Below are 24,521 nucleotides of genomic sequence, written 5' to 3' on the forward strand. Positions count from 1 at the left end.
AGAAGGGATAGAAATAAAATTCTGAATTGTGATATTTAGATAACTAATTGTATCTGTGTTAGAGGTTGGGCGAAGATTTGGAAATGTATCCTATATTTGTACGAAATGTACTTAATGGTACTAAATTTGGTATTGGGTGAAGAAATATACCTGGAATTCCGAAATTTCATATTGAAGTCTCTGTTGGTATTTGGCTGTGGTTTGGAAATGCGTAATATATTTGTAGGAAAAGAACTAAATAGTAACAAGTTTGCTATAATAAAATATAATATAGAAGTCTCAGTCGGTATGTAGAATTGAGATATCGAGGTGGTTTTTGTAATGTGCACTATATTTGTTCGACAAGTACTAAATAGTACTAGTATAGTAATAGCATATTTTGTACAATTTGGCATTGGGTGAAAAGTTAGTGCTTGAAATCTGGAAATTGGGGTGCTTTTTATGTGTAACTTGGACATATGGAGTTGGTTTCGGAAATGTGTACTATATATGTACAAAAAGTACGAAATGGCACTATTTTTGGTGTTGGGTGAAAGGATAGAGATTTAATTCTTAAATTTCATATTTAGATTACTGATGGTATCTGAGTTTGAGATATTACGATGGTTTGGAAACGTTTCCTATACTTGTATGAAAAGTACTAAATGGTACTAAACTTGGTATTGGGTGAAGGGATAAGGCTGGAAGCCTCGAGGTGGTTTTCGAAATGTGTAGTACAAGTAATTGTGGATTTTTTTAAGAATATTATTTCAGGCTATAATCGTAGCCTAGGCTATAATCGTAGATTTGAAATAAAATATCTATTTTAAGCCCTTTCCAAGCTATAATCGTAAAGAGTTTCAAGAATGGGTTCTCAATACCTTCGTAGTGGTGGATTTTTTAAAGAATATTTTCCAAAACCTTCCCAAGTGTTGATCGTCGATTTTTTATTGAATTTTTTTTTATTCTGTAATAGTGGATTTAAGAAAAATATATTTTTTAAGCATTCCCAAACTGTATTCGTCCAATTTTTTAGATTTTTTCAAGGAATTTCAAAACTTTAATCGTGGTCTTTTTAAATAATGCCTATGATCGTGGATATTTTAAAGGGGTATTTTTAAGTCTTTCTATGGCTATATCTGTGAATGTTTTAACTCATTTTTTTCCAAGACCTCCGCAAGTTATAATTTAAATTTTTTTAAGTCGTATTTTTTATATTACAAAAATATCCTCCTTATTCGACCTACCTAAGTGTGGTGTAATTTGAATGCATGTCCGTGCAAGTGTTGTGTGATTGTTTTATAGCCCAATCTTTCGTTTTTGGCTTCTATTTCAAACGTGTAAATGGCTTTTAGCTTCATTTGTGGTAATAATGCAGCATTCCGATTATTTTTGTTGCCGTAGCAGATTTGCAAGATGGTTTGCTTCCATAACATTTTATTGCAATTGCAAGAGAGAAAAAAACGAATTCAAAGCAAATGAAAGGATTTGCTTGGATTCGATTCTAGCTGTGTTAGGAAGGTGTGAAGAGATGTGGAGAAACTAAACAAAAACTGCCAACAACGACAACAAGGAACAAAAAGGAACAACATTTCGATATACCCAGGGCAGGGACGTAGCATTTGTGGTAGAAGATTTTTATTAGAAATTTCAAATTTCTTTCAAAAATTTTCTTTCGGACTACGTCTCTGCCTTAGCTGAGGTCGTCCATTCCTAATAAATGGAAATTTTTATTTGTTCATTGCTACCATAAAAAGGCATAGCACCACTAAAAAGGTGCCCTAATCAAATATTTTTCTAAAATAATAGTGGCTACACAACGACTCTGCAACAATGTTCACTGAAACTTTTGTTTGAAGTGAAAAAACATCCCAGAAATATAAATCGTATCCTAATCAAGATAAATAATGCACACAAATGTGTAAGTGTTTAATACATTCAATATCTGTGTATGTGTGAGAAGTTACCTCAATCTAAGACGACGACGACGATACAACGAAATCATGTGGTCACCTGAATCGGAAATCAACTCAATTGCCATGGCGACAACAATGCGTCATTCGCAATCGTCATCATCGGGTAAGTACCATTTCACAGGACATATATTTATAAACATACACACACATATACATGTGTATGTGTGTATGAAAGGGTTTGAAAGTAAACGATAATATCAAGGAGAATTTTTTGGAATTTTGGAATTTTTAAGAATAATTAAGAATAATTTTTCAAGGACCAAAATAACATAAAAATGGATTTTTTAAAGAATAATTTTTCAAGGATCAACAGAAACGTGGATTTTTTAAAGAATATTTTTTCAAGGATCAACAGAAACGTGGATTTTTTAAAGAATATTTTTTCAACCATCAACAGAAACGTGGATTTTTTAAAGAATATTTTTTCAACCATCAACAGAAACGTGGATTTTTTAAAGAATATTTTTTCAACCATCAACAGAAACGTGGATTTTTTAAAGAATATTTTTTCAACCATCAACAGAAACGTGGATTTTTTAAAGAATATTTTTTCAACCATCAACAGAAACGTGGATTTTTTAAAGAATATTTTTTCAACCATCAACAGAAACGTGGATTTTTTAAAGAATATTTTCTCAACCATCAACAGAAACGTGGATTTTTTAAAGAATATTTTTTCAACCATCAACAGAAACGTGGATTTTTTAAAGAATATTTTTTCAACCATCAACAGAAACGTGGATTTTTTAAAGAATATTTTTTCAACCATCAACAGAAACGTGGATTTTTTAAAGAATATTTTTTCAACCATCAACAGAAACGTGGATTTTTTAAAGAATATTTTTTCAACCATCAACAGAAACGTGGATTTTTTAAAGAATATTTTTTCAACCATCAACAGAAACGTGGATTTTTTAAAGAATATTTTTTCAAGGATCAACAGAAACGTGGATTTTTTTAGAGAATATTTTTTCAAGGATCAACTAAAATGTGAATTTTTTAAAGAATATTTTTTCAAGGATCAACAGAAACGCAGATTTTTTAAGGAATATTTTTTCAAGGATCAACAGAAACGTGGATTTTTTAAAGAATATTTTTTCAAGGATCAACAGAAACGTGGATTTTTTTAGAGAATATTTTTTCAAGGATCAACTGAAATGTGGATTTTTTAAAGAATATTTTTTCAAGGATCAACAGAAACGTGGATTTTTTTAGAGAATATTTTTTCAAAGATCAACTGAAATGTGGATTTTTTAAAGAATATTTTTTCAAGGATCAACAGAAAAGTGGATTTTTTAAAGAATATTTTTTCAAGGATCCACAGAAACGTGGATTTTTTAAAGAATATTTTTTCAAGGATCAACAGAAACGTGGATTTTTTAAACTATTTTTTTAAAGGATCAACAGAAACGTGGGTTTTATAAAGAATATTTTTCAAGGACCAACTGAAACGTGTTTTTTTAAAGAATTTTTTTTCAACGATCAGCAGAAACTTGGATTTTTTAAAGAATATTTTTTCAACGATCAACAGAAACGTGGATTTTTCAAAGAATATTTTTTTCAACGATCAACAGAAACGTGGATTGTTAAAGAATATATTTTCAAGGACCAACAGAAACGTGGATTTTTTAAAGAATATTTTTTCAAGGATCAACAGAAACGTGGATTTTTTAAAGAATATTTTTTCAAGGATCAACAGAAACGTGGAGTTTATAAAGAATATTTTTTCAAGGATCAAGAGAAACGTGGATTTTTTAATGAATATTTTTTCAAGGATCAACAGAAACGTGGATTTTTTAAAGAATATTTTTTCAAGGATCAACAGAAAGGTGGATTTTTTAAAGAATATTTTTTCAAGGATCAACAGAAACGTGGATTTTTTAAAGAATATTTTTTCAAGGATCAACAGAAACGTGGAGTTTTCAAAGAATATTTTTTCAAGGATCAACAGAAACGTGGAGTTTTCAAAGAATATTTTTTCAAGGATCAACAGAAAGGTGGATTTTTTTTAAAGAATTTTTTTTCAAGGATCATCTGAAACGTGGATTTTTTAAAGAATATTTTTTCAAGGATCATCTGAAACGTGGATTTTTTTAAAGAATATTTTTTCAAGGATCAACAGAAACGTGGAGTTTTCAAAGAATATTTTTTCAAGGAGCAACAGAAACGTGGATTTTTTAAAGAATATTTTTTCAAGGATCAACAGAAACGTGGATTTTTTAAAGAATATTTTTTCAAGGATCAACAGAAACGTGGAGTTTTTAACGAATATTTTTTCAAGGATCAACAGAAACGTGGAGTTTTTAAAGAATATTTTTTCAAGGATCAACAGAATCGTGGAGTTTTTAAAGAATATTTTTTCAAGGATCAACAGAAACGTGGAGTTTTTAACGAATATTTTTTCAAGGATCAACAGAATCGTGGAGTTTTTAAAGAATATGTTTTCAAGGATCAACAGAAACGTGGAGTTTTTAACGAATATTTTTTCAAGGATCAACAGAAACGTGGAGTTTTTAAAGAATATTTTTTCAAGGATCAACAGAAACGTGGATTTTTTTAAGGATCCACAGAAACGCGGAATTTTTTCAAGGACTAAGAGAAACGTGGATTTTTTTTAAGGATCCACAGAAACGCGGAATTTTTTCAAGGACTAAGAGAAACGTGGATTTTTTTAAGGATCCACAGAAACGCGGAATTTTTTCAAGGATCAACAGAAACGTGGATTTTTTTTTAAGGATCCACAGAAACGCAGAATTTTTTCAAGGATCCACTGAAGCGCGGAATTTTTTCAAGGACCAAGAGAAACGTTGCATTTTTATTGCTTTTTCAAGAACCACCAGAGAAATAAGCCTCGTCCTTTTCATATACCAACAGCAACATTCATATCATATTTCAGCTTTCCAGCCCTATCCCTTTACCTGATACCAAACGTAAAACTTTCCGAGCAATCATACAGGGCGAGATGCAAAAACTGCTACCAACTTCAGACTGTTGTCGTTTCTCAGCACTCGTCCGACAACTCTTAAAAGTGTCCGAAAAATGGCTCGTGAGCTGAACATATCGCTGTATTCCATTCGGCAAATATTAAAAAATGAGCTCGGGGTAAAGACATTGAAATTCCAAGAAGTGCAAGCACTTACACCGCAACAGAAAGAAAATAGGCTCAAAAGAGGTAAAGAGTTGCTTCGCTTGGCCGAAAATTGTGAACTGCCGAATTTGGTTTTCTCCGATGAGAAAACATTCGTTGTCTAGCAGTTTTTAAACAAACAAAATGAGGCCAAAGAAGTCAGCTGAAAATGTGCACCTTCGGTTGGCCACCAGAACTCAAGCGCCGGCCATGGTGATGGTGTGGGCCGCCATAACAGCCGATGGTCGCTCTCCGCTTGTATTATTCTACCGTGGCATCAGAAAAAATGCCGAATACTCTCGCGAAAATATTCTGGAGGTTGTATTAAAGCCTTTGGCACGCAAACATTTTGACCGCAGACCTTGGACATTACAACAGGACTCAGCACGCGCCACCCAAGAATGGTTAAAAAATGAGGTTCCTCGCTTCATTTCCAGCGCACCATGGCCACCAAAATCTCCGCATACCAATCCGTTGGACTATTATGTCTGGAGGATTTTGGAAAGCAAGGTTGGCACTAAAAAATACCAAAGCGTTGATCAACTAAAGCAAGTGCTTCGCTGGGAATGGGCCACAATACCGCAGAGCGACATTCCGGCAGCGTGTGACGGTTTCATTCGCCGTTTGAAGGCCATAATTCGTGCCAAAGGTGACCGATTCGAAACATTTGATGCTATTTCGAATTTGATGCTATTTCCGAGTTTTTTTGCTTTCATTCAATAAAATTAAAAAAAAATGTAAAAATTTGCGGTTGACTTTGTTGCAGTTTTTTTTATCTCATCCTGTAGGTTTACTCAAATTCACGAATTTCCAAAGCTTCCAAAATTTGGAATTCTATCTCTGTTGGTTCACCCAAATAAAAGTTGTGCCAAATTTAGTACAATGTACATAAAAATACAAATTTTCAAAACTACCTCAATAGCCGAATCCCACACTCCGATAGTAATCTTGTTTCCCAATTTTAGTATTCCATCCGTCGATAAGTACTAATTACCAAACTACCTACATACCTCAGTCCTGCAATGAAATAGTAATCTTATTTCCAAGTTGTACCAAATTTAGTATCATTTAGTACTTTTCGTGTACATAAGTACAAATTTCGACATACCCCAATTCCTACACTTCAACACTAATCTTAAGTTCAAATTTTCCCAACTTTCGCAAATCCAAATTGTACCCAATCGAAATTGTACAAAATTTAGTATGACTTAGGACTTTTCCGCACTCCACCAGTAATTCAGGATGCCCGCTCCATCTGTTCCTCCAAACCATTTACATGATACGAAAGGTTGCAAATGTAAATTTTAGTACTTTTCGTATAGTGCGATTTTCCAAAAACCCTTTGGTATATCCATCATACACTCTATCAGTGACCTTCATTCCAAATTTAGGAGCTCTAGCTCTCCTAGTTCGTCAAACACAAATGGTGCTATTTTCAATGCCTTTTATTAAATTCTAGTACGAATTTCCAAAAATCCTTAGACTTATCTCACATCTTCGGACCAAGAGTGACCCCCACCCAAAATTTCAAGATTCTAGCTTCTTCTGGTCATTGATTCTCGGTCAGTTAGTCGGTTATTTCATTACTATTTTATATAGATTTTGTCCTCTTGAAAAATATTCCAAATAGATACAGTCTCATATACGAGAATTTCCAAATTGTAGGAATTTTGGGAATAGTCGATTTGGTCATTAGTCAAGTTTTCACCCGGTCGAAAATATTAATTTTTAAAGAATATTTTTTTCGGAAACTCTCAGACCTGTTAATTGAATGTTAGGGTTATAGACCTGGGGTTTTCAATAAAATTTCTTCATGGACCTTCATGGCCATAAAAGTGAAATGTTTTTTACAAGGACTTTCAAAGCTTTCTATATTTTTGAGCCCATTTTTATACCCTACACCATAAGGTGGTCAGGGTATTATGTCTTTGTGCATTTGTTTGTAACAGGTAAAAGGAAACGAGGTAGACCCATAGTTCCTTTTGATGATCTGCATAGAATCACATTCTGAGTCGATTTATGCATGTCCGTCCGTCCGTCCGTCCGTCCGTCCGTCCGTCTGTACAAAGTACAGTTCGCATTTATTGCCCTATCCAGATGAAATTTTGCACAAATCATTTGTTTGGCCCAAGGACGAACCCTATTGAAATTGGAGATAATGGGTCAAAATTTAGATATAGCTCCCATATATATCTTCGTCCGATTTGCCTTTTATTGTGCACCAAACGTGTAATATCAGCCGAATAGTATGAAATTTTGCACATACAACCAAATTAGGCCTGAAAATAAGTATGCCAAATTTGATCGAAATCGGTTCAGATAGAGCTATAGCTCCCATATATATTGTTCATCCGATTTGTTATTTTTGTCCTCCGCAGCCGTAATATGCACTCTGTAACAACAATATTTGGGGAAATATATCAAATACAGCTCAGAAATATCTTTGCCAAATTTTATCGAGATCGGTTCAGATTTGGATATAGCTAACATATATAACTTCGTCCGATTTACCTTGGATTGTGCACCAAACGTCTAATATTTGCCCAAATTGGATGAAATTTGACCGAATTGAGTCTAGAAGCTAGTATGTCATATTAAGTTCTTTGAACTTTAATTTATAATTATAATCTTAGCGTGTATGATTGAATTCTCCCATAAAAACTTTTAATTGTTATGCGCAGCTCTACTAAATTAGCACAGTGGTGCAGGGTATCATAAAGTCGGCCCCGCCCAACTTTAAGACTTTCTTTACTTTTTTTTGATAACCTAAGCTGCAATAATGGTTTTTGGATAATATTTAGGAAAAGCTATTCATTGTTTGCTTTTGTTAAAAATATGCAAATATTAATTATTTTGTTTAAATTTAACCCTCAAAGATTACAAATTTATTTAGGATAAGCTAAATTGTATTTATATTTAAAAACGGATTCACAATCCAATGAAAGTTTACCCTTTACGTAAAAAAAATCCAACAACAACAATTAATCGAACAAAACGAACAACATTTGTCTCTTAGTCTCATTTCCATCGGTGGCTCCTTAAACAAAATCGAAAGGAAGGACATTTATGGGTGTTATGTTTAACTTTTGAAAAATTATCGCTTGCTAAGTAAAATTTATTAACGCCTTTGACGATACTGACATGTGCTGCACTGACCTTTTTTTAGTTTTTTTTTTATTTTATATTTTATTTTCTAAGCACACAGGACATGCACACCTACTTACACACATATACAGTGGTGTAACTTGAAAATTAACTCGAACTATTAAGGATCAAAATTGTGTTTTCTAGTATTTGGTGTTACAAAATATAAATATATCCTTGTAAAAATGTCCTTTTGTTTCACATGCAATAGCTAAATTCTTAATGGCGTTGTTCCACTGTAGAATGAATTTTGAAGTCCTGTTTTTTTTTTTTTTTTTTTTTTTTGATTTTCCATAAACATCCACTTATGTTCTGGTCATGTTTGCCGATGGGAACAACTATTAATCAAAATCCAAAACAGCAATATTTGAAAACATGTCAGACTCATGATGGGTGGATATTTATGAAAAGTTGTATAGGGATACATACCTTAGGGAAAATGGTTCTAACATATCTAATGTTACGACAAAAAAGGAAACATGGAATATGTCGACAAATGTGTTCTTTTAGCCGTCGACCATTGCATGAGGCTTGCGTCAAAAGGCATTGGAGGTAGTGAAATTATGTGTCAAGTTCGGAACCATTTACTTAGGAATAATATGTTTATACCCTTAGCCATATGGCTAGAGAGGGTATTTATCATTTGATACGGCCAAAACGTGCCTAATGGTCTTAGACACTAGGTCTTTTTGGACCAAATTCGTTTCAGGACATTTGGAGTCGAGTAGCGATGTCCGTTCGTCTGTCTGGCTGGTGCGCACTATAACTCCCGACTGGAGTATTCGATTTGATTCAAACTTGGTACATCGTAATATTATTGTGGGCAATATCGGTCCACTCCTTCTGGTACTACCCTCACATTAGTTCGAAATTTTCAAAAAAAAAAAAAAAATTACTGCAGAGAAAAATAAATGAGAATCCGATTTTGCTCCAATTTAGCAAATTCTAATATTCGCATCAGTGCTAAGTCAGGTGCGAAAATGGACAACATCGGTCCACTTCATTAAGAACCACCCCACAAAGAATCAACATTTTGAATAAATAAAGAAAAATTGAATAATTATAAAATTCGATGGAAGAGTCCGATTGCACATTACACAGATCACAATATTTTCATGGACCCAAGGCCTGGTATGAAGTTGGAAAATATAGGTTTACTCATTCTGGTACCTCTCCCACAACGGATCAAAATTTCGAATGACCAAAACTACCGTAAACGATTCCTTTCAAACTCTTCACATCTTTATATTTCTATAAACACAAAATCTGTTGTGGAAATAGTAGATATCGACCAATTCCTTCTGGTACTTCTCACATAAAAGGTCAAAATAACCAAAACGACCATAAACGCGAATTGAGTACCCAATTCTCTTAAAATTTCACACAATCCAAAATTTCTACTACGACAAAGGGTTAAAATTTTGAATAATTGCAATTCTTATGAAATGTGATGTAAGAGCCCGATTGTCTTCAAATTCCACACATCACTATATTTTTATTAACCGACGGTCTGGTGTGAAGATGGAATATATCGGTCCACTGCTCCTGGTACCTCCTCAACAACGGGCCAAAAATTTGAATATCCTTGAAGCTCATACAACACGAAATTAACATCAAATTCTATTCAGACCTGCTACATCTCAATATTTCTATCAAAAGAAGATCCTGTATAAAGATGGTAGAGATCGGACCATTTCTTCTGGTACCTCCCCCCAAAAAGAATCAAAGTTTGAATAATCAAAACGATCATAAAAGTCGAAATAAGCATCAGGTTCTCTTCATATTTCACAAATTCCATTATTTCCACTAACACAAGATCTGCTCCGAAGATGGTATATATATCTATCAACACAAGATCTGTTATAAAAATGGTAAAGATTGGATCACTCCTTCTGGTAAATCATACACATAGGGTTCCAGATTTTGGAAATCAAAAAGCTCAAAGAAAGCCAAATAAGCGTCCAACCCTCTTCTAATTTCACACATCCATAAATTTTTGCTAACACAAGATCTGTTGTGACGATGATATATATCTGCGAACCCCTTCTGGTACCTCACTCACAAAGGGTCACAATTTTTAATACTTTTATTTGTCATAGCTGGCAAAACCAGTCAGCGATTCTATACAACTTGCTATATTTCTCTCAACCAGAAACATGAGATGAATATGGAATTTATCGGAATTTATGATTTTGCATAACATTAGATAAAAATGTTCGATTTTTTTATAATTTTGCCATACCAATATTTTTATCTGTACAGGGTGAGATAAAAAAAACTGCAACAAAATCAAACGCCTCACTTTTTTTTTTAATTTTATTGAATGAAAGCAAAAAATGTCGGAAATAGCATCAAATTTTAGAATAAGTTTAGATTTGTTCGAATTGGTCAACTTCGGCACGAATTATAACCTTCAAACGGCCAATAAAACCGTCACACACTGCCCGAATGTTGCTCTGCGGTATTTTGGCCCATTCCCGACGAAGCGCTTGCTTGAGGTGATCGACACTTTGGTATTTTTTAGTGCCAACCTTGCTTTCCAAAATACTCCAGACGCAATAGTCCAACGGATTTGTATCCGGAGATTTTGGTGACCATTGTGCACTGGAAATGAAGCGAAGAACCTCATTTTGTAACCATTCTTGGGCGGCGCGTGCTGAGTGCGTTGGTGCTGAGTCCTGATGGAATGTCCAAGGTCTGCGGTAAAAATGTTTGCGTGTCCAAGGCTTTAATAAACCCTGCAGAATATTTTAGCGATTTTCGGCATTTATTCTGATGTCACAGTCGATTAATACGAGCGGAGAGCGACCATCGGCTGTTATGACGGGCCACTCCCACACCATCACCATGGCCGGCGCTTGAGTTCTGGTGGCCAACCAAAGGTGTACATTTTCAGCTGAACTCTTTGGTAAGTAAACGCGATAAATGTGTTTGTTTACAAACTGCTGGACAACGAATGTTTTCTCATCGGAGAAAACCAAATTCGGCAGTTCACCACTTTCGGCCAAGCGAAGCAACTCCTTGGCTCTTTTGAGTCTATTTTCTTTCTGTTGCGTTCTCTTGCACTTTTTGGAATTTCAATGGCCTTACCACGAGCTCATTTTTCAATATTTGCCGAATGGAATATTGCGATATGTTCACCTCACGAGCCATTTTTTGGCCATTGCGACGCGGGTTTCGATCAAGTCGCTTCTTTACTTTTCGAACCATTTCTGCTGATGTTGCTGTTTTCTCCCGTCCGCTTCCGTGACGTCGGGCTACGCTACCAGTATCACGGTAACGACCGATGGTATGAGACACAAAAGATTTATTCACATTTAAATACTGGAGTGCTCTAACGATAGCCACTTGTGGTCTTCCAGCCAAATATAAAGAAATCACAGTATCGCGCTTGAATTCCATCACGAATAACGTTTTTTCTGGAAAAATCTCACCAAAATGCTTTTGTACGCTTTGTAAACAATATAATGAGCTGTAACTGGAATAATTTTAACAGCGATCGGACGAGTGGCTTAGATATGACAGCAGTCTGAAGTTGGTTGCAGTTTTTTCATCTCGTCCTGTATAACATGAAAGAGTAGGAAGTAGTCGATATAGTCCAAACCTGCCACGTCGCTATATTTATATCATATATATTTATCTCCGAAACGAAATGGACAATAGTGGCCCTTTCCTTCGGAACCTACTCCATAGAGGACAATAGTTTGCATCATCATTACAGAAGTCAAAATATATTTAAATATTCGAACATTGGCTGAGAGTATACATCTGATGGCAAAACCGAGTGATACATTTTAACTTCTTATGTTCTAAGTTCTGAGGAACTAAAACCCCAATCGGAATTTTTTTCCAACATGGGTCCCTTATGCCGGTAAAGTCTTTAAATTTTTTTGTTTTTTTTTTTTTTTTTGCAAAATTAGTTTTTCTCCATTACCTTGTCCCTCCCTCTACCGCATTTAACGTCATGTTTGCCACTTTATAAATTACGATCCTTAATATCATATATTATCCATATCCCAGATGTTGCGGGATATTGTTCAAGGACAGGTTGTGGTTTGTACGGTGAGTGTGTGTGTGTGTGGGAGGATGGTGCTTTGGTTAGTTTGCTCGTCCTCCCTACAAATACCATAAAGCAATAAAAGGTAAATACATTTATGTTCTGTGTCAGGCCAGCTATGTTCGACCACATTTACATAACTCACGGCTGACAGACAGCTGTCCGTCACAGAGTTTTTGCACACAAACCCACACACATGGCCAGGAAAAATGAAGGAGGAAAGGAAATGTAAACAATATTTCACAGCAGTGTGGCAAGCATTTGTTCTGCCGTAAAAAAAAAATCCGCCAAGATGTTTTTTTTTTAATAAAACATTTCTCCAATGTCATTTCTGGTATCATATTTTTTTTGTTCAGCTGTCTTTCTACCATTGAACAGCGACGTGCCAGTGTCATTTAATTTGTGGAGGGGTTTTTTTTCCAAACTTTGACATTGTTGAAGAAATGGATTTTTATTATTTCATCATAAATTTCCATTAAACCGATGAAAGAGCGATGAGACAATCCGAAGATAGTTTTGTGCCAAAAATAATTATCACCAACAAAAAGTTTTAATAAATGCTTTTCGTTCTTTTGTTGTTAATGGATGGCATTTTGTTATGGAGCTCCAAAACAATGCCAGTCCAAAAAAAATAGGAAAACAAAAACTAAAAAAGAAAAGAAAATCAACTTGGCTTTGATTCAACAATCCAAGTGAATTGAAGAGAAAGCAAATTCATGGCAAATTTTTGTTTACCCAAAACCGAAAAAAATACCTGTAATGTATTTCCTTTTGTTATCCTTTCCGAGATAGAGAGAGAGAGAGACAATGTGCCAATAATGTATTTTGCTTTTCTATTTTTATAGCGAATGTGGGTAGAGTAAGCAGTCAGTGGGATAAAAAGTACCCTCCATAATATCAAAGAGGGTTTTATATTGACTATGAAGGGGGGATATATTCTGATGATAGACACAGGATTATTATTTGACTGGATTATTGAGTATTTTCAAGGTCTCAGAGGTATTTTGAGGTCTCAGAAGTTAAGGGACAAAAACACAAAAATGAGGGTCACCCTAATATCAAATTTCAAATCTCCAACTCAGAACAACCATTTAGTATTTTTCGTACTTTTTTATAGCTTCCACCATAGATTTCGTACTATATTTCGTACTATACATTTTTGATCCCACAAAGTATATATATTCTTGAACAGCATAAAATTCTATGTCGATTTAACAATTTCCGTCCGTCTGTGGAAATCGCTCTATCGTCCGAACTAACTCAAGTAGGTTAATAAAATGTTACTCAAATGTGTTTTTGGTCCGCATGACTTTTGAAATTGAAAATCCCTCATATCACCGTATTTCTCCTTATATTCGGAATTTTAATGATTTTAGTGACATTGTTCACTGGAATTGTTTCATATTTCATAATGAAAGTTCGTAATAGGTACTACAGCCAGTGACAGGAAATTGTCTATGCAGGCCCCCATCTTCATATAACATTACATCCCTCTATTCAGTATTTTGATGATATTAGCGACATTATTAGTTTTTGAAAATTTTCAAGTTCCTTTCAAATTGTGGAGGACATTAAAAGGTTGGCCCAGCACTGTTCGCTGCTTTTTTATACCCTCCACCATACTATGGAGGGTATATTAACTTTGTCATTCCGTTTGTAACTCCTCGAAATACTCATGTCAGACCCAACAAAGTATATATATTCTTGATCAGCGTAAAATTCTAAGTCGATTTAGCGATGTCCGTCTATCTGTCTGTCCGTCTGTCCGTTTGTCCGTCTGTCTGTCTGTCTGTCTGTCTGTCCGTCTGTCTGTTGTAATCACGCTAACTTTCGAACGAATTGAGATAGAAGGCTAAAATTTTGCACACATGTTTATTTTTTCAGTAGGCAGGATAAGTTCGTAAATGGGCCATGTAGATCCACGTTTTCATATAGCCCCCATATAACGGTACCTCCGGATATTCGGTATTTTGATGATTTTATCGACATTATTCACCGGAATTATTTCAAATTTGGTATTTGAAGTTCGAAATGGATACTACAGCCTAAGACAGAAAATTGTCTGTGCAGGTCCATGTCTTCGTATAGCCCCCATATAACGGTACATCCCGATATTCGGTATTTTGATGATTTTAGCGACATTATTCACCGGAATTGTTTCAAATTTGGTATTTGAAATTCGAAACTGATAATTCAGCCTAAGACAGAAAATTGTATGTGCAGGTCCACGTCTTCATATAGCCCCCTATTTAACGGTACCTCCCGATATTCGGTATTTTGATGATTTTAGCGACATTATTAACCAGAATTGTTTAAAATTTGGTATTTGAAGTTTGCAATAGATACTACAGCCTAAGACAGAAAAATGTCTGTGCAGGTCCACGTGTTCGTATAGCCCCCATATAACGGTACCTCCCGATATTCGGTATTTTGGTGATTTTAGCGTAATTATTTACTGGAATTTTTTCAAATGGTGGAGGGTATTCAAAGTTCGGCCCGGCCGAACTTACTGCTTTTTTACTTGTTACTTCTTGATATTGTTTTGAATTATTTTAAATTGTTTTGCAACAAATATTTATTTTTTCGATGATAACTCATTAATTAATTTTACATAATTGGTTAAAACAAGTTAAAAAGTATCACTCGGTTTTTGCTACCCTCAGCCATTTTTTAAATATATTTTGACTTCTGTTATGATTATTCATATTGCTGACCCTCTATGGAGTAGGTTCCGAAGGAATGGACTAATATTGTCTTTTCCGTATCGGTCCTAAATACAAATGATATAAAAATTGCGACGTGCCAGGTTTGGACTATATTGACTGTTTCCTGCACTCATGTGAGATTTGTGATAATTTTTAGAAAATGTTTAAATGTGCGTGAGGTACCATATATAGGCGACCGAAGTATCCTATTTTCATACTTCATCTAATATATTAATCTCAGGTTTCTGGTTGAGAGAAATAATTTGATATAGCAAGTTGTAAGCGATAGCAGACTTTTTTTTCGCAAATTTATGACAGATAAAGGTATTGAAAATGTTGACTCTTTGTGGGTGAGGTACCAGAAGGGGATCGCTGAGGTATATCATCTTCCCAATAGATCTTATGTTAGCAAAAATGTTTGTATGTGTGAAATTGGAAGAGAGTTGGATGTTTATTTCGCTTTCTTTGGGAGTTTTGTTTTTCAAAATCTTGATTTCTACGTGGGGAAAATACCACAAGGAATGGTCCGATCTCTACCATGATGGAAATTTTGAGATGTACCAAGTCTGAATGGAATCGGATGTTAATGTCGTATTAATGAGCTTCATGGATATTCAAAATTTGACCCTATGTGGGGGAGCTTCCAGACAGAGCGGACCAATATATATCATCTTCACGCCATATCTTGGGTTAATAAAAATATTGTGATGTATGTAATTTGAAGAAACTTCGACACTTACATCACATTCTATAATAGTTATATTTATTCAAAATTTCTACCCTTTGTGGGGGAAGTACTTGAAGGAGTGTACATATATTGTCCATCTTCGCACATGAATTAGCACTGATTCAAATGTTAGGATTTGCAAAGTTGGAGCAAAATCGGATTATCCTTCATCTTTCTGTGTTGTAAAATATATTTAATTAATATTTTTTGAAAATTGTTAACTTTTGTGGGTGAGGTACAAAAGGGAGTGGACCGATATTGCCTATCTCCGAACTCTATCTAAGTTTGATAATAATATTACTATGTACCAAGTTTTGTCCAAATCGGATACTCCCTTCGAGAGTTATCGTGCGTACCAGCCATACAGACAGACGGACGGACGGACGGGTGGACATCCCTCCAAATGTCCTGAAACGATTTGGTACAAAGTGGGGTCTTAAACCGTTAATTCGATAAGGCACGTTTTGTCCGTATCAAATGATATAGCCATATGGCTGGAGGTATAAAAACCACCTCTATATCTGAATTCCAGATACCAACTGTGATCAAACATCTAAATTCAGGATTTCAATATCAAATGTAGTAGAAGCAAACAAAAGCATCTGGGTGAGAATTTTCCAGAAAAAAAGTTATTTATCCGATATTAGGTGCATTGTGCACCAATTGGCTAATATTAGCCAAATTGGACTGAATTTTGGCAATTACGACTGAATTCATTCTATAAACCAGTACTTCAAATTTGGTGTAAATCGGTTCAGATATAGCTATAGCCCCAAAAAATTGGGTTTTTTTCGATTTGGAGTATAAAGTCCCTCACAAGCGCAATATGCATTTCACAACAATGATCTTTGGTATCAGCTGTATCTGATACAGCTCCAAAATACCTCTGTCAGATCGAGATCGGTTCAGATTTGGATATAGCTCCCATATATATTCTCAACCGATTTCGGGTTAATTGTGCACCAAATGGCCCACATCCTTCCAAATGACCTGAATTTTGGCATATCCAACCGAATTCAGTCTAGAAGCAAGCACATCCAATTTGGAGAAATTCTGTTCAGATATCGCTATAGCTCCCATATACATGTTTCATCCGATTTGGTGTTTAAGTCCCCCACATTCTTTATATGCATTCGACAACAATGATATTTGGTACCACTTATCAGATATAGCCCAGAAATACCTCTGCCAAATTTTATCAAGACCGGTTCAGATTTGGATATAGGTCCAATATATATCTTCAACGGATTTCGGTTTAATTGTGCACCAAATGACCAATATCTTTTCAAAGTCCTAAATTTTGGTACGTCCGACCGGATTCAGTCTGTCTGTTGAAATCACGATACAGCCTACATTATTTGACGTAGAGCGTCAAAATTTAGCAGAATAATTTGTATTGTGTCTAGGATGGTTGGTATTGAAAATGAGATATATCGGTCCACGTTTTGGTATAGTCCCCATATAAGGATACCTCCCGATATTCGGTATTTTGACGATTTTTGCCACACTTTTTCCCGAATTTGTCTAAAAATTGGTATTTGTTGGTCATAATGGGTTCTAGCTCCGGTAGAGAAACTTTGCATATATAGGTCCACGTTTTGGTATTGCCCCCATATATCGGTACCTCCCGATATTCGGTATTTTGATGATTTTTACCACATTTTTTCATGGATTTGTCTAAAAATTGGTAATTGTAGTTCGTAATGGATTCTAGCTCCGGTAGAGAAACTTTGCATGTATAGGTCCACGTTTTTATATAGCCCCATATAGCTGTATTTCCCGATATTCAGCACATTTTCTCATAAATATGTTTAAAAATTGGTATATGTGGGTCGAATGGACTCTAATGTTTCCTTTATCCTAAGGTGAAGGGTATTAAAAATTTGGCTCGGCCGAACTTAATGTTTTTTTTTTACTTGTTATACCCTCCACCATAGTATGGAGGGTATATTAAGTTTGTCATTCCGTTTGTAACACCTCGAAATATACATTTTAGACCCCACAAAGTATATATATTCTTGATCAGCATAAAATTCTATGTCGATTTATCAATGTCCGTCCGTCTGTCCGTCTGTCCGTCTATCCGTCTGTCCGTCTGTGGAAATCACTCTAGCTTTCGAACGAAATGAAGTAGGTTGATAAAATTTTACTCAAATGTGTACTATGTCTGCAGGACTTTTGGTATTGAAAATGGGCCATGTAGGTCCACGTCTTCGTATAGCCCCCATATAACGGTACCTCCCGATATGCGGTATTTTGATGATTCTAGCGACATTTTATACTGGAATTGTCTCAAAATTAATATTTAAAGTTCATAATAGATGCTACGGCCGAAGACAGAAAATGGGTCATGTAGGTTCACGTCTTCGTATAACCCCCATATAACGGTACGTCCCGATATTCGGTATTTTGATGATTTTAGCGGCATTATTTACCGGAATTGTTTCACAATTTGCATTTGAAGTTCATAATGGATGCTACAGCCTATCACAGAAAGTTGTCTGTGCAGGTCCACGCCTTCGTATAGCCCCCATATAACGGTACCCCCCGATCTTCGGTAGTTTGATGATTTTAGCGACAATATTTACCGGAATTGTTTCAAATTTCGCATTTGAAGTTCGTGAATTTCGATATTACAGCCTATGACAGAAAATTGCCTGTGCATTATAAACAGATTTTTTTTCAAGTTTCGCATTTGAATATTGTAATAGCTTTTGACGAAAGTTGCCTAGGCAGGTCCACATCGTCGTACAGACTCTAATATACGGCTACATTAGGTATTTTAATGATTTTAACATATTTTTATTTATTTTTTTTTTTTGAAAATTGTTAAATTTGTACCAAATGGTGGAGGGTATTCAAAGTTCGGCCCGGTCGAACTTACAGCTTTTTTACTTGTTTTTAATATAATCCTTCTCCAAGTGATATCATGCACTCTATAGCAAACCATAACTGCTCTAAAGCCAAATTTTGATAGGTGGTATGATCTACTTGAAATAAATTCTTTTGTTACGGGGGCTGTACTAAATGCGCATAGTGGTGTAGGGTATCATATAGTTGGCCCCAGTAAGGAAAAGTCAACTTCTGACTTTTTCTTCCTTGTTTTGTAGTGCATATGCACCTTTCAATTTTTCCGGATTTTCCTTAAGACTTCTTGGTTTAGTTATATTGGATTTTATTTTCGTTTGAATAGCAATTGCTGTCGTCATATCCTACTCCTTTATGCCAACTACAAATTCGTTTAACTTCTATTTAATTGTATGTGAGTAAGGTAACCCTCCCCAAAAACCTGACAAATTTGCTCTGCTAATTAAAAGGAAATTTATTTGCTGCAGTCAATGCGGAAAAGGTGTGAAAACACAAATCCAAAATAAAGTGCATTGGAAAAACTCTCAAATTATTGTTACACCAATGCATAGCAATACCGTTATTGCGTTTTACTTACCTACCTACCTACATAGATATGCCAGCCAAGAAACACACGTCGTTTTCAAGGTATTTATTTGAATTTTCAAGGTTTATCATAAATTATTAGAGAAAGTTCGAAAAAGAAAAGAAAAAAATGTTTACCAACCTCCAATGCAGAGATATCCAGCAAATATCCAGCCATCTTCGGTAGCGAGGCAATATTCCTAAATAGCCTATATCTAGTGACAGTTTTTGGTTGTTGTTGTTGTCATTGGTGTTTTATGGTTTACATAGCCTGCCTGCCCTCAGCCATGAAAATGAGCGTGGGTTTTTATTTCATGTTTCCGTTTCCTGCAGCCGTTTACACGCCGCAAAACTTCTTGGTCCGTTTGCTGGTTGGTTGCATGTATTTGTCACTTAGATATTATCTCTCTCTTTTTCTCTGTGGTGTGGTGGTGTGTGTTTGTGTGTGGTGATCCTTTAGCAATTGCTTTTGGCCACTTGGTTTGGTTGTGGGTTTTGGCCTTTTTCTTTGCAGAATTGGCTTTATGGACATGATTTGACAAGTTTCTCTTTTTTTTCTGTTGGAATGGAAGGGAGGCCATCGAAGAAGCTAGTCAATGCATTACACCGCCCATTATGTTCGGGTATTTTAAGTTTGTTATGCAGTTTCTAGATCCGTGAAATATAAGTAAATCTACCGACTGACTGACTTAACGATTCATCAACGCCCATGCGAAATGGCTGAATTTTGAAATTTTGGGATGAGAGTCACTCTTGGTCCGAAGGGGTCAGATAAGGCTGGGTTCTTGGAAATTCGTACTAGAACTGTACGAAAAATAGCCTTTCTATTCGATGAAGCAGTAGAGCTAGGACTCTTAAATTTGGAATGAGGGTCACTGATAGAGTGTCTGATACATGTACCAAAGGATTTTTGGAAATTCGCACTATGAGTGTACGAAAGGTACTTAAATGTACTGCATTTGGTACCATTTCGTATCATGTGACTGGTTAGAGCTAAAAACTTGAAATTCGGAATGGATTAAGGTTGAGGAGTAGAGTCGATGTAGGGAGGTAGTTTTGGAAGTGTGTACTTATGTATACGAAAAGTACTAAACGGTACTAAACTTGTTACAATTTCTATTTGGGTGAACCGATAGAGCTGAAATCCTGAAATTTGAAATTGGTGGAGTGTAGGATTGAGATATGGAGGAAGTTTTCAAAATTTGTACTAACTTGTACTAAACGGTACTAAATTTGGTACAATTTCCAATTGCGTGAACTGATAGAGTTGGAACTCTTAAAATTAGATATACGATTACTATAGCATTCTAGAACTGAGCAATGAAGGGAGTTTTGGAAATTCGTACTTATGTGTTCGAAAAGTACTAAAAAGTACCACATTTCGTTTCATGTGAACGCTTAGAACTAAAATATTGAAATTTGGAATGGGAATGAGAGTCGCTGATAGAGTATATGATGGATGTACTAAAGGGTTTTTGGAAATACGCACTATGAGTGCACGAAAGGTACTAAAATGTACTACATTTGGTACCATTTCGTATCATGTTATCGGTTAGAGCTAAAAACTTGAAATTCGAAATGGGAATTAAGATTTGGGAGTAGAGTCGATGTAAGGAGCTAGTTTTGGAAGTGTATACTCAAGTATACGAAAAGTACTAAACGGTACTAAATTTGGTACAATTTCTATTTGGGTGAACCGGTAGAGCTAGAATCCCGAAATTTGAAATTAACATTAAATTTAATTTGAGGAAATTTTCAAAATTTGTCCTCATGTATACGAAAAGTACTAAACGATACTAAATTTGGTACAATTTCTATTTGGGTGAGCTGGAATCCCGAAATGTGAAATTAACATTACTGGTGGAGTGTAGGATTGAGATATGTGTACTCATGCCTACGAAAAGTACTAAACGGTACTAAATTTGGTACAAGGTCCAATTGGGTAAACCGATAGAGCTGGAATTATGAAATTTAGATATAAGATTACTATTGCATTCTACGACTGAGAAATTTAAGGAGTTTTGAAAATTCGTACTTATGTTTACGAATAGTACTAAAATGTACTACTGTAGCATGTGAACGCTAAGAACTAAAAAATTGAAATTTGGAATGGGAATGAGAGTCGCTGATAGAGTATATAATGGATGTACTAAAGGGTTTTTGGAAATACGCACTATGAGTGCCCGAAAGGTACTAAAATGTACTACATTTGGTGCCATTTCGTATTATGTGAACGGTTAGAGCTAAAAACATGAAATTCGGAATGGAAATTAAGGTTTGGGAGTAGAGTCGATGTAAGGAGGTAGTTTTGGTAGTGTGTGCTCATGTATACGAAAAGTACTAAACGGTACTAAATTCGTACGGTACGAATTTCGACTTGGGTGAACCGGTAGAGCTAGAATCCTGAAATTTAGATATAATATTACTATTTTATTCTAGGACCTAGAAATATAGGTAGTTTTGGAAATTCGTAATAATGTGTACGAAAAGTACTAAAATGTACCACATTTCGTAGCATGTGGACGCTAAGAACTAAAAAATTGAAATTTGTAATGGGGATCAAGATTGAGGAGTAGAGTCGATGTAAAAAGGTAGTTTTGGAAGAAATTTAGTACCGAAATTTAGTACAATTTGAATTTCGAGGAACGGAGGGGGCATGAATCCTGGAATTTGAAATTAACATTACAGGCGGAGTGTAGTATTGGGATATGGAGGAAGTTTAGGAAATTTGCACTCATGTAACGAAAAGTACCAAATGGTACTAAATTTGGAACAATTTCGATTTGGATGAACCGATAAAGCTGGAATTTTAAAATTTAGAAATAAGAGCACTATGACATTCTTGGGCTGAGATATGTATGTGGTTTTTGGAAAATCGTACTCATGTGTACTAAATGGTACTGAATTTGGTACAATTTGAATTTCGAGGAACGGAGGTAGCAGAAATCCTGAAATTTGAAATTAACATTACTGGCCGAGTGTAGTATTGGGATATGGAGAAAGTTTTCGAAATTTGTACTAAATTTGGTACAATTTAAATTTTGGTTGAACCGGTATAGTTGAAATCCTGAAAATTAAAATAATAATATTTCTATTGGACGGTATGATGTAGGTATTTATGAAAATTTGTACATAAGTGTACTAAATGATACTAAATTTTGTATATTTGGAACTGGATGAACCAATAGAGCTGGTATCCTGAAAAAAGGAAATACGATTACTGTCGGAATTTGAATTGATGTGGAAGTGTAAGATTGGGGTATGTAGGAAGCATTGGAAATGCGTACTTATATGTACAAAATGGTACTACATTTGGTACGATTTGGAATTGGGTGAACCGATGGAGCTGGTATCCTAAAAACAGGAGATACGATAACAGACGGAATTTAGATTCGGGATATGTAGGTAGTTTTGGAAATTTGTACTTATATGTACTAAAATGTACAAAATGTGGTACAATTTGGATTTAGGTGAACCAATAGAGCTGGTATACTGATAAACTGGAAGTAAGATTGCTGTCGGAGTGTAGGATTGGGTTTTGTGAGGCATTTTGAAAATTCGTATTTATTTGTACTATATCGCACTAGACTTTGTACAATTTGTAATTAGGCGAACCGATAAGTATGGAATGTTGAACATTGGACTTAAGATTGCCGTGGAAGTGTATGATTGGGGTATGTAGGAAATTTTGGAATTTCGTACTTATATGTACTAAAATATACCGAATTTGGTACAATTTGGATTTGGGTGGACCAATGGAGCTGGTATCCTGAATTTTGGAAATAAGATTTGGTATTATTGGAGATTTGTACTTATATGTACTAAAATTTAACAAACTTGGTACAATTTGGATTTGATTGAACCGGTAAAGCTGGAATCCTGAAATTTGCAATTGGGATTACTGTGAGAGTGTAGCATTGGGGTATGTAGGAAGCTTCAGAAATTCGTACTTATGTATACTAAATGGTACATAATTTGGTACAAATGTTGGGGTATGTAGGAAGCTTCGGAAATTCGCAATTATATGTACTATTTGGTACTACATTCGGTACAATTTGGATTCGGGTGAACCAATGTAGATGGTATCTTGAATTGTGGACATAAGATTTGGAATTATTGGAAAATTGTACTTACAGGGTGAGATAAAAAACTGCAACAATGTCAAACACCATAATTTTTACATTTTTTTTTTTAACTTTTATTGAATGAAAGCAAAACATGTCGGAAATAGCATTACATTTTAGAATAAGTTAGAATTTATTCGAATTGGCACAAATTATGGCCTTCAAACGACCAATGAAACCGTCTTACGCTGCCCGTATGTAGCTCTGCGGTATTTTGGCCCATTCCCGGCGAAGCGCTTGCTTGAGGTGATCGACACTTTGGTATGTTTTAGTGCCAACCTTGTTGTCCAAAATACTCCAGACACAATAGTCCAACGGATTGGTATTCGGAGATTTCGGTGGTCATTGCGCGTTGGAAATGAAGCAAGGAACCTCATTTTGTAACCATTCTTGGGCGGCGCGTGCTGAGTGCGATGGTGCTGAGTCCTGTTGGAATGTTCAAGGTCGGCTGCCGAAATGTTTGCGTGCCCAAGGCTTTAATACACGCTCCAGAATATTTTCGCGATAATATTCGGCATTTATTCTAATGCCACGGTCGATAAATACGAGCTGAAAGCGACCATCGGCTGTTATAGCGGCCCACACATTCACCATGGCCGTCGCTTGAGTTCTGGTGGCCAACTGAAGGGGCACATTTTCAGCTGACCTCTTTGGTAAGTAAACACAATCATTTTGTTTGTTTACAAACTGCTGGACAACGAATGTTTTCTTATCGGAGAAAACCAAATTCGGCAGTTCACCACTTTCGGCCAAGCGAAGCAACTCTTTAGCTCTTTTGATTCTATTTTCTTTCTGTTGCGGTGCAAAATTCTTGCACTTTTTGGAATTTCAAAGGCTTTACCCCGAGCTCATTTTTCAATATTTGCCGAATGGAATATTGCGATATGCTCAGCTCACACGAGCCATTTTTCGTCCACTGCGATGCGGGTTTCGATCAAGTCGCTTCTTTACTTTTCGAACCATTTCCTTTGATGTTGTTGGTTTCTTCCGTCCACTTCCTTGACGTCGGGCTACGCTACCAGTATCACGGTAACGAGCGATGCTACGAGACACAAAAGATTTATTCACATTTAAATGCTGGAGTGCTCTAACGATAGCCATTTGTGGTTTTCCAGCCAAATATAAAGAAATCACACTATCACGATTGAATTCCATCACGAATAACTTTTTTTCTGAAAAATGCTCACCAAAATGCTTTTGTACGCTTGTAGACAATATAATCAACTGTCACTGGAATAATTTTAATAGCT

The 24,521-nt window shown here is 35.5% G+C and overlaps 1 protein-coding gene across 1 annotated transcript in view; it reads left to right on the forward strand.

Moving 5' to 3' along the window:
- Positions 1 to 24,521, forward strand: part of LOC101900092 (apoptosis-resistant E3 ubiquitin protein ligase 1) — an 82,525-nt gene that overhangs the window by 35,243 nt on the left and 22,761 nt on the right. The window lies entirely within an intron of this gene.

This window comes from Musca domestica, unplaced genomic scaffold, assembly GCF_030504385.1.
Source record: "Musca domestica strain aabys unplaced genomic scaffold, Musca_domestica.polishedcontigs.V.1.1 3, whole genome shotgun sequence".
Lineage (NCBI taxonomy): Eukaryota > Metazoa > Arthropoda > Insecta > Diptera > Muscidae > Musca > Musca domestica.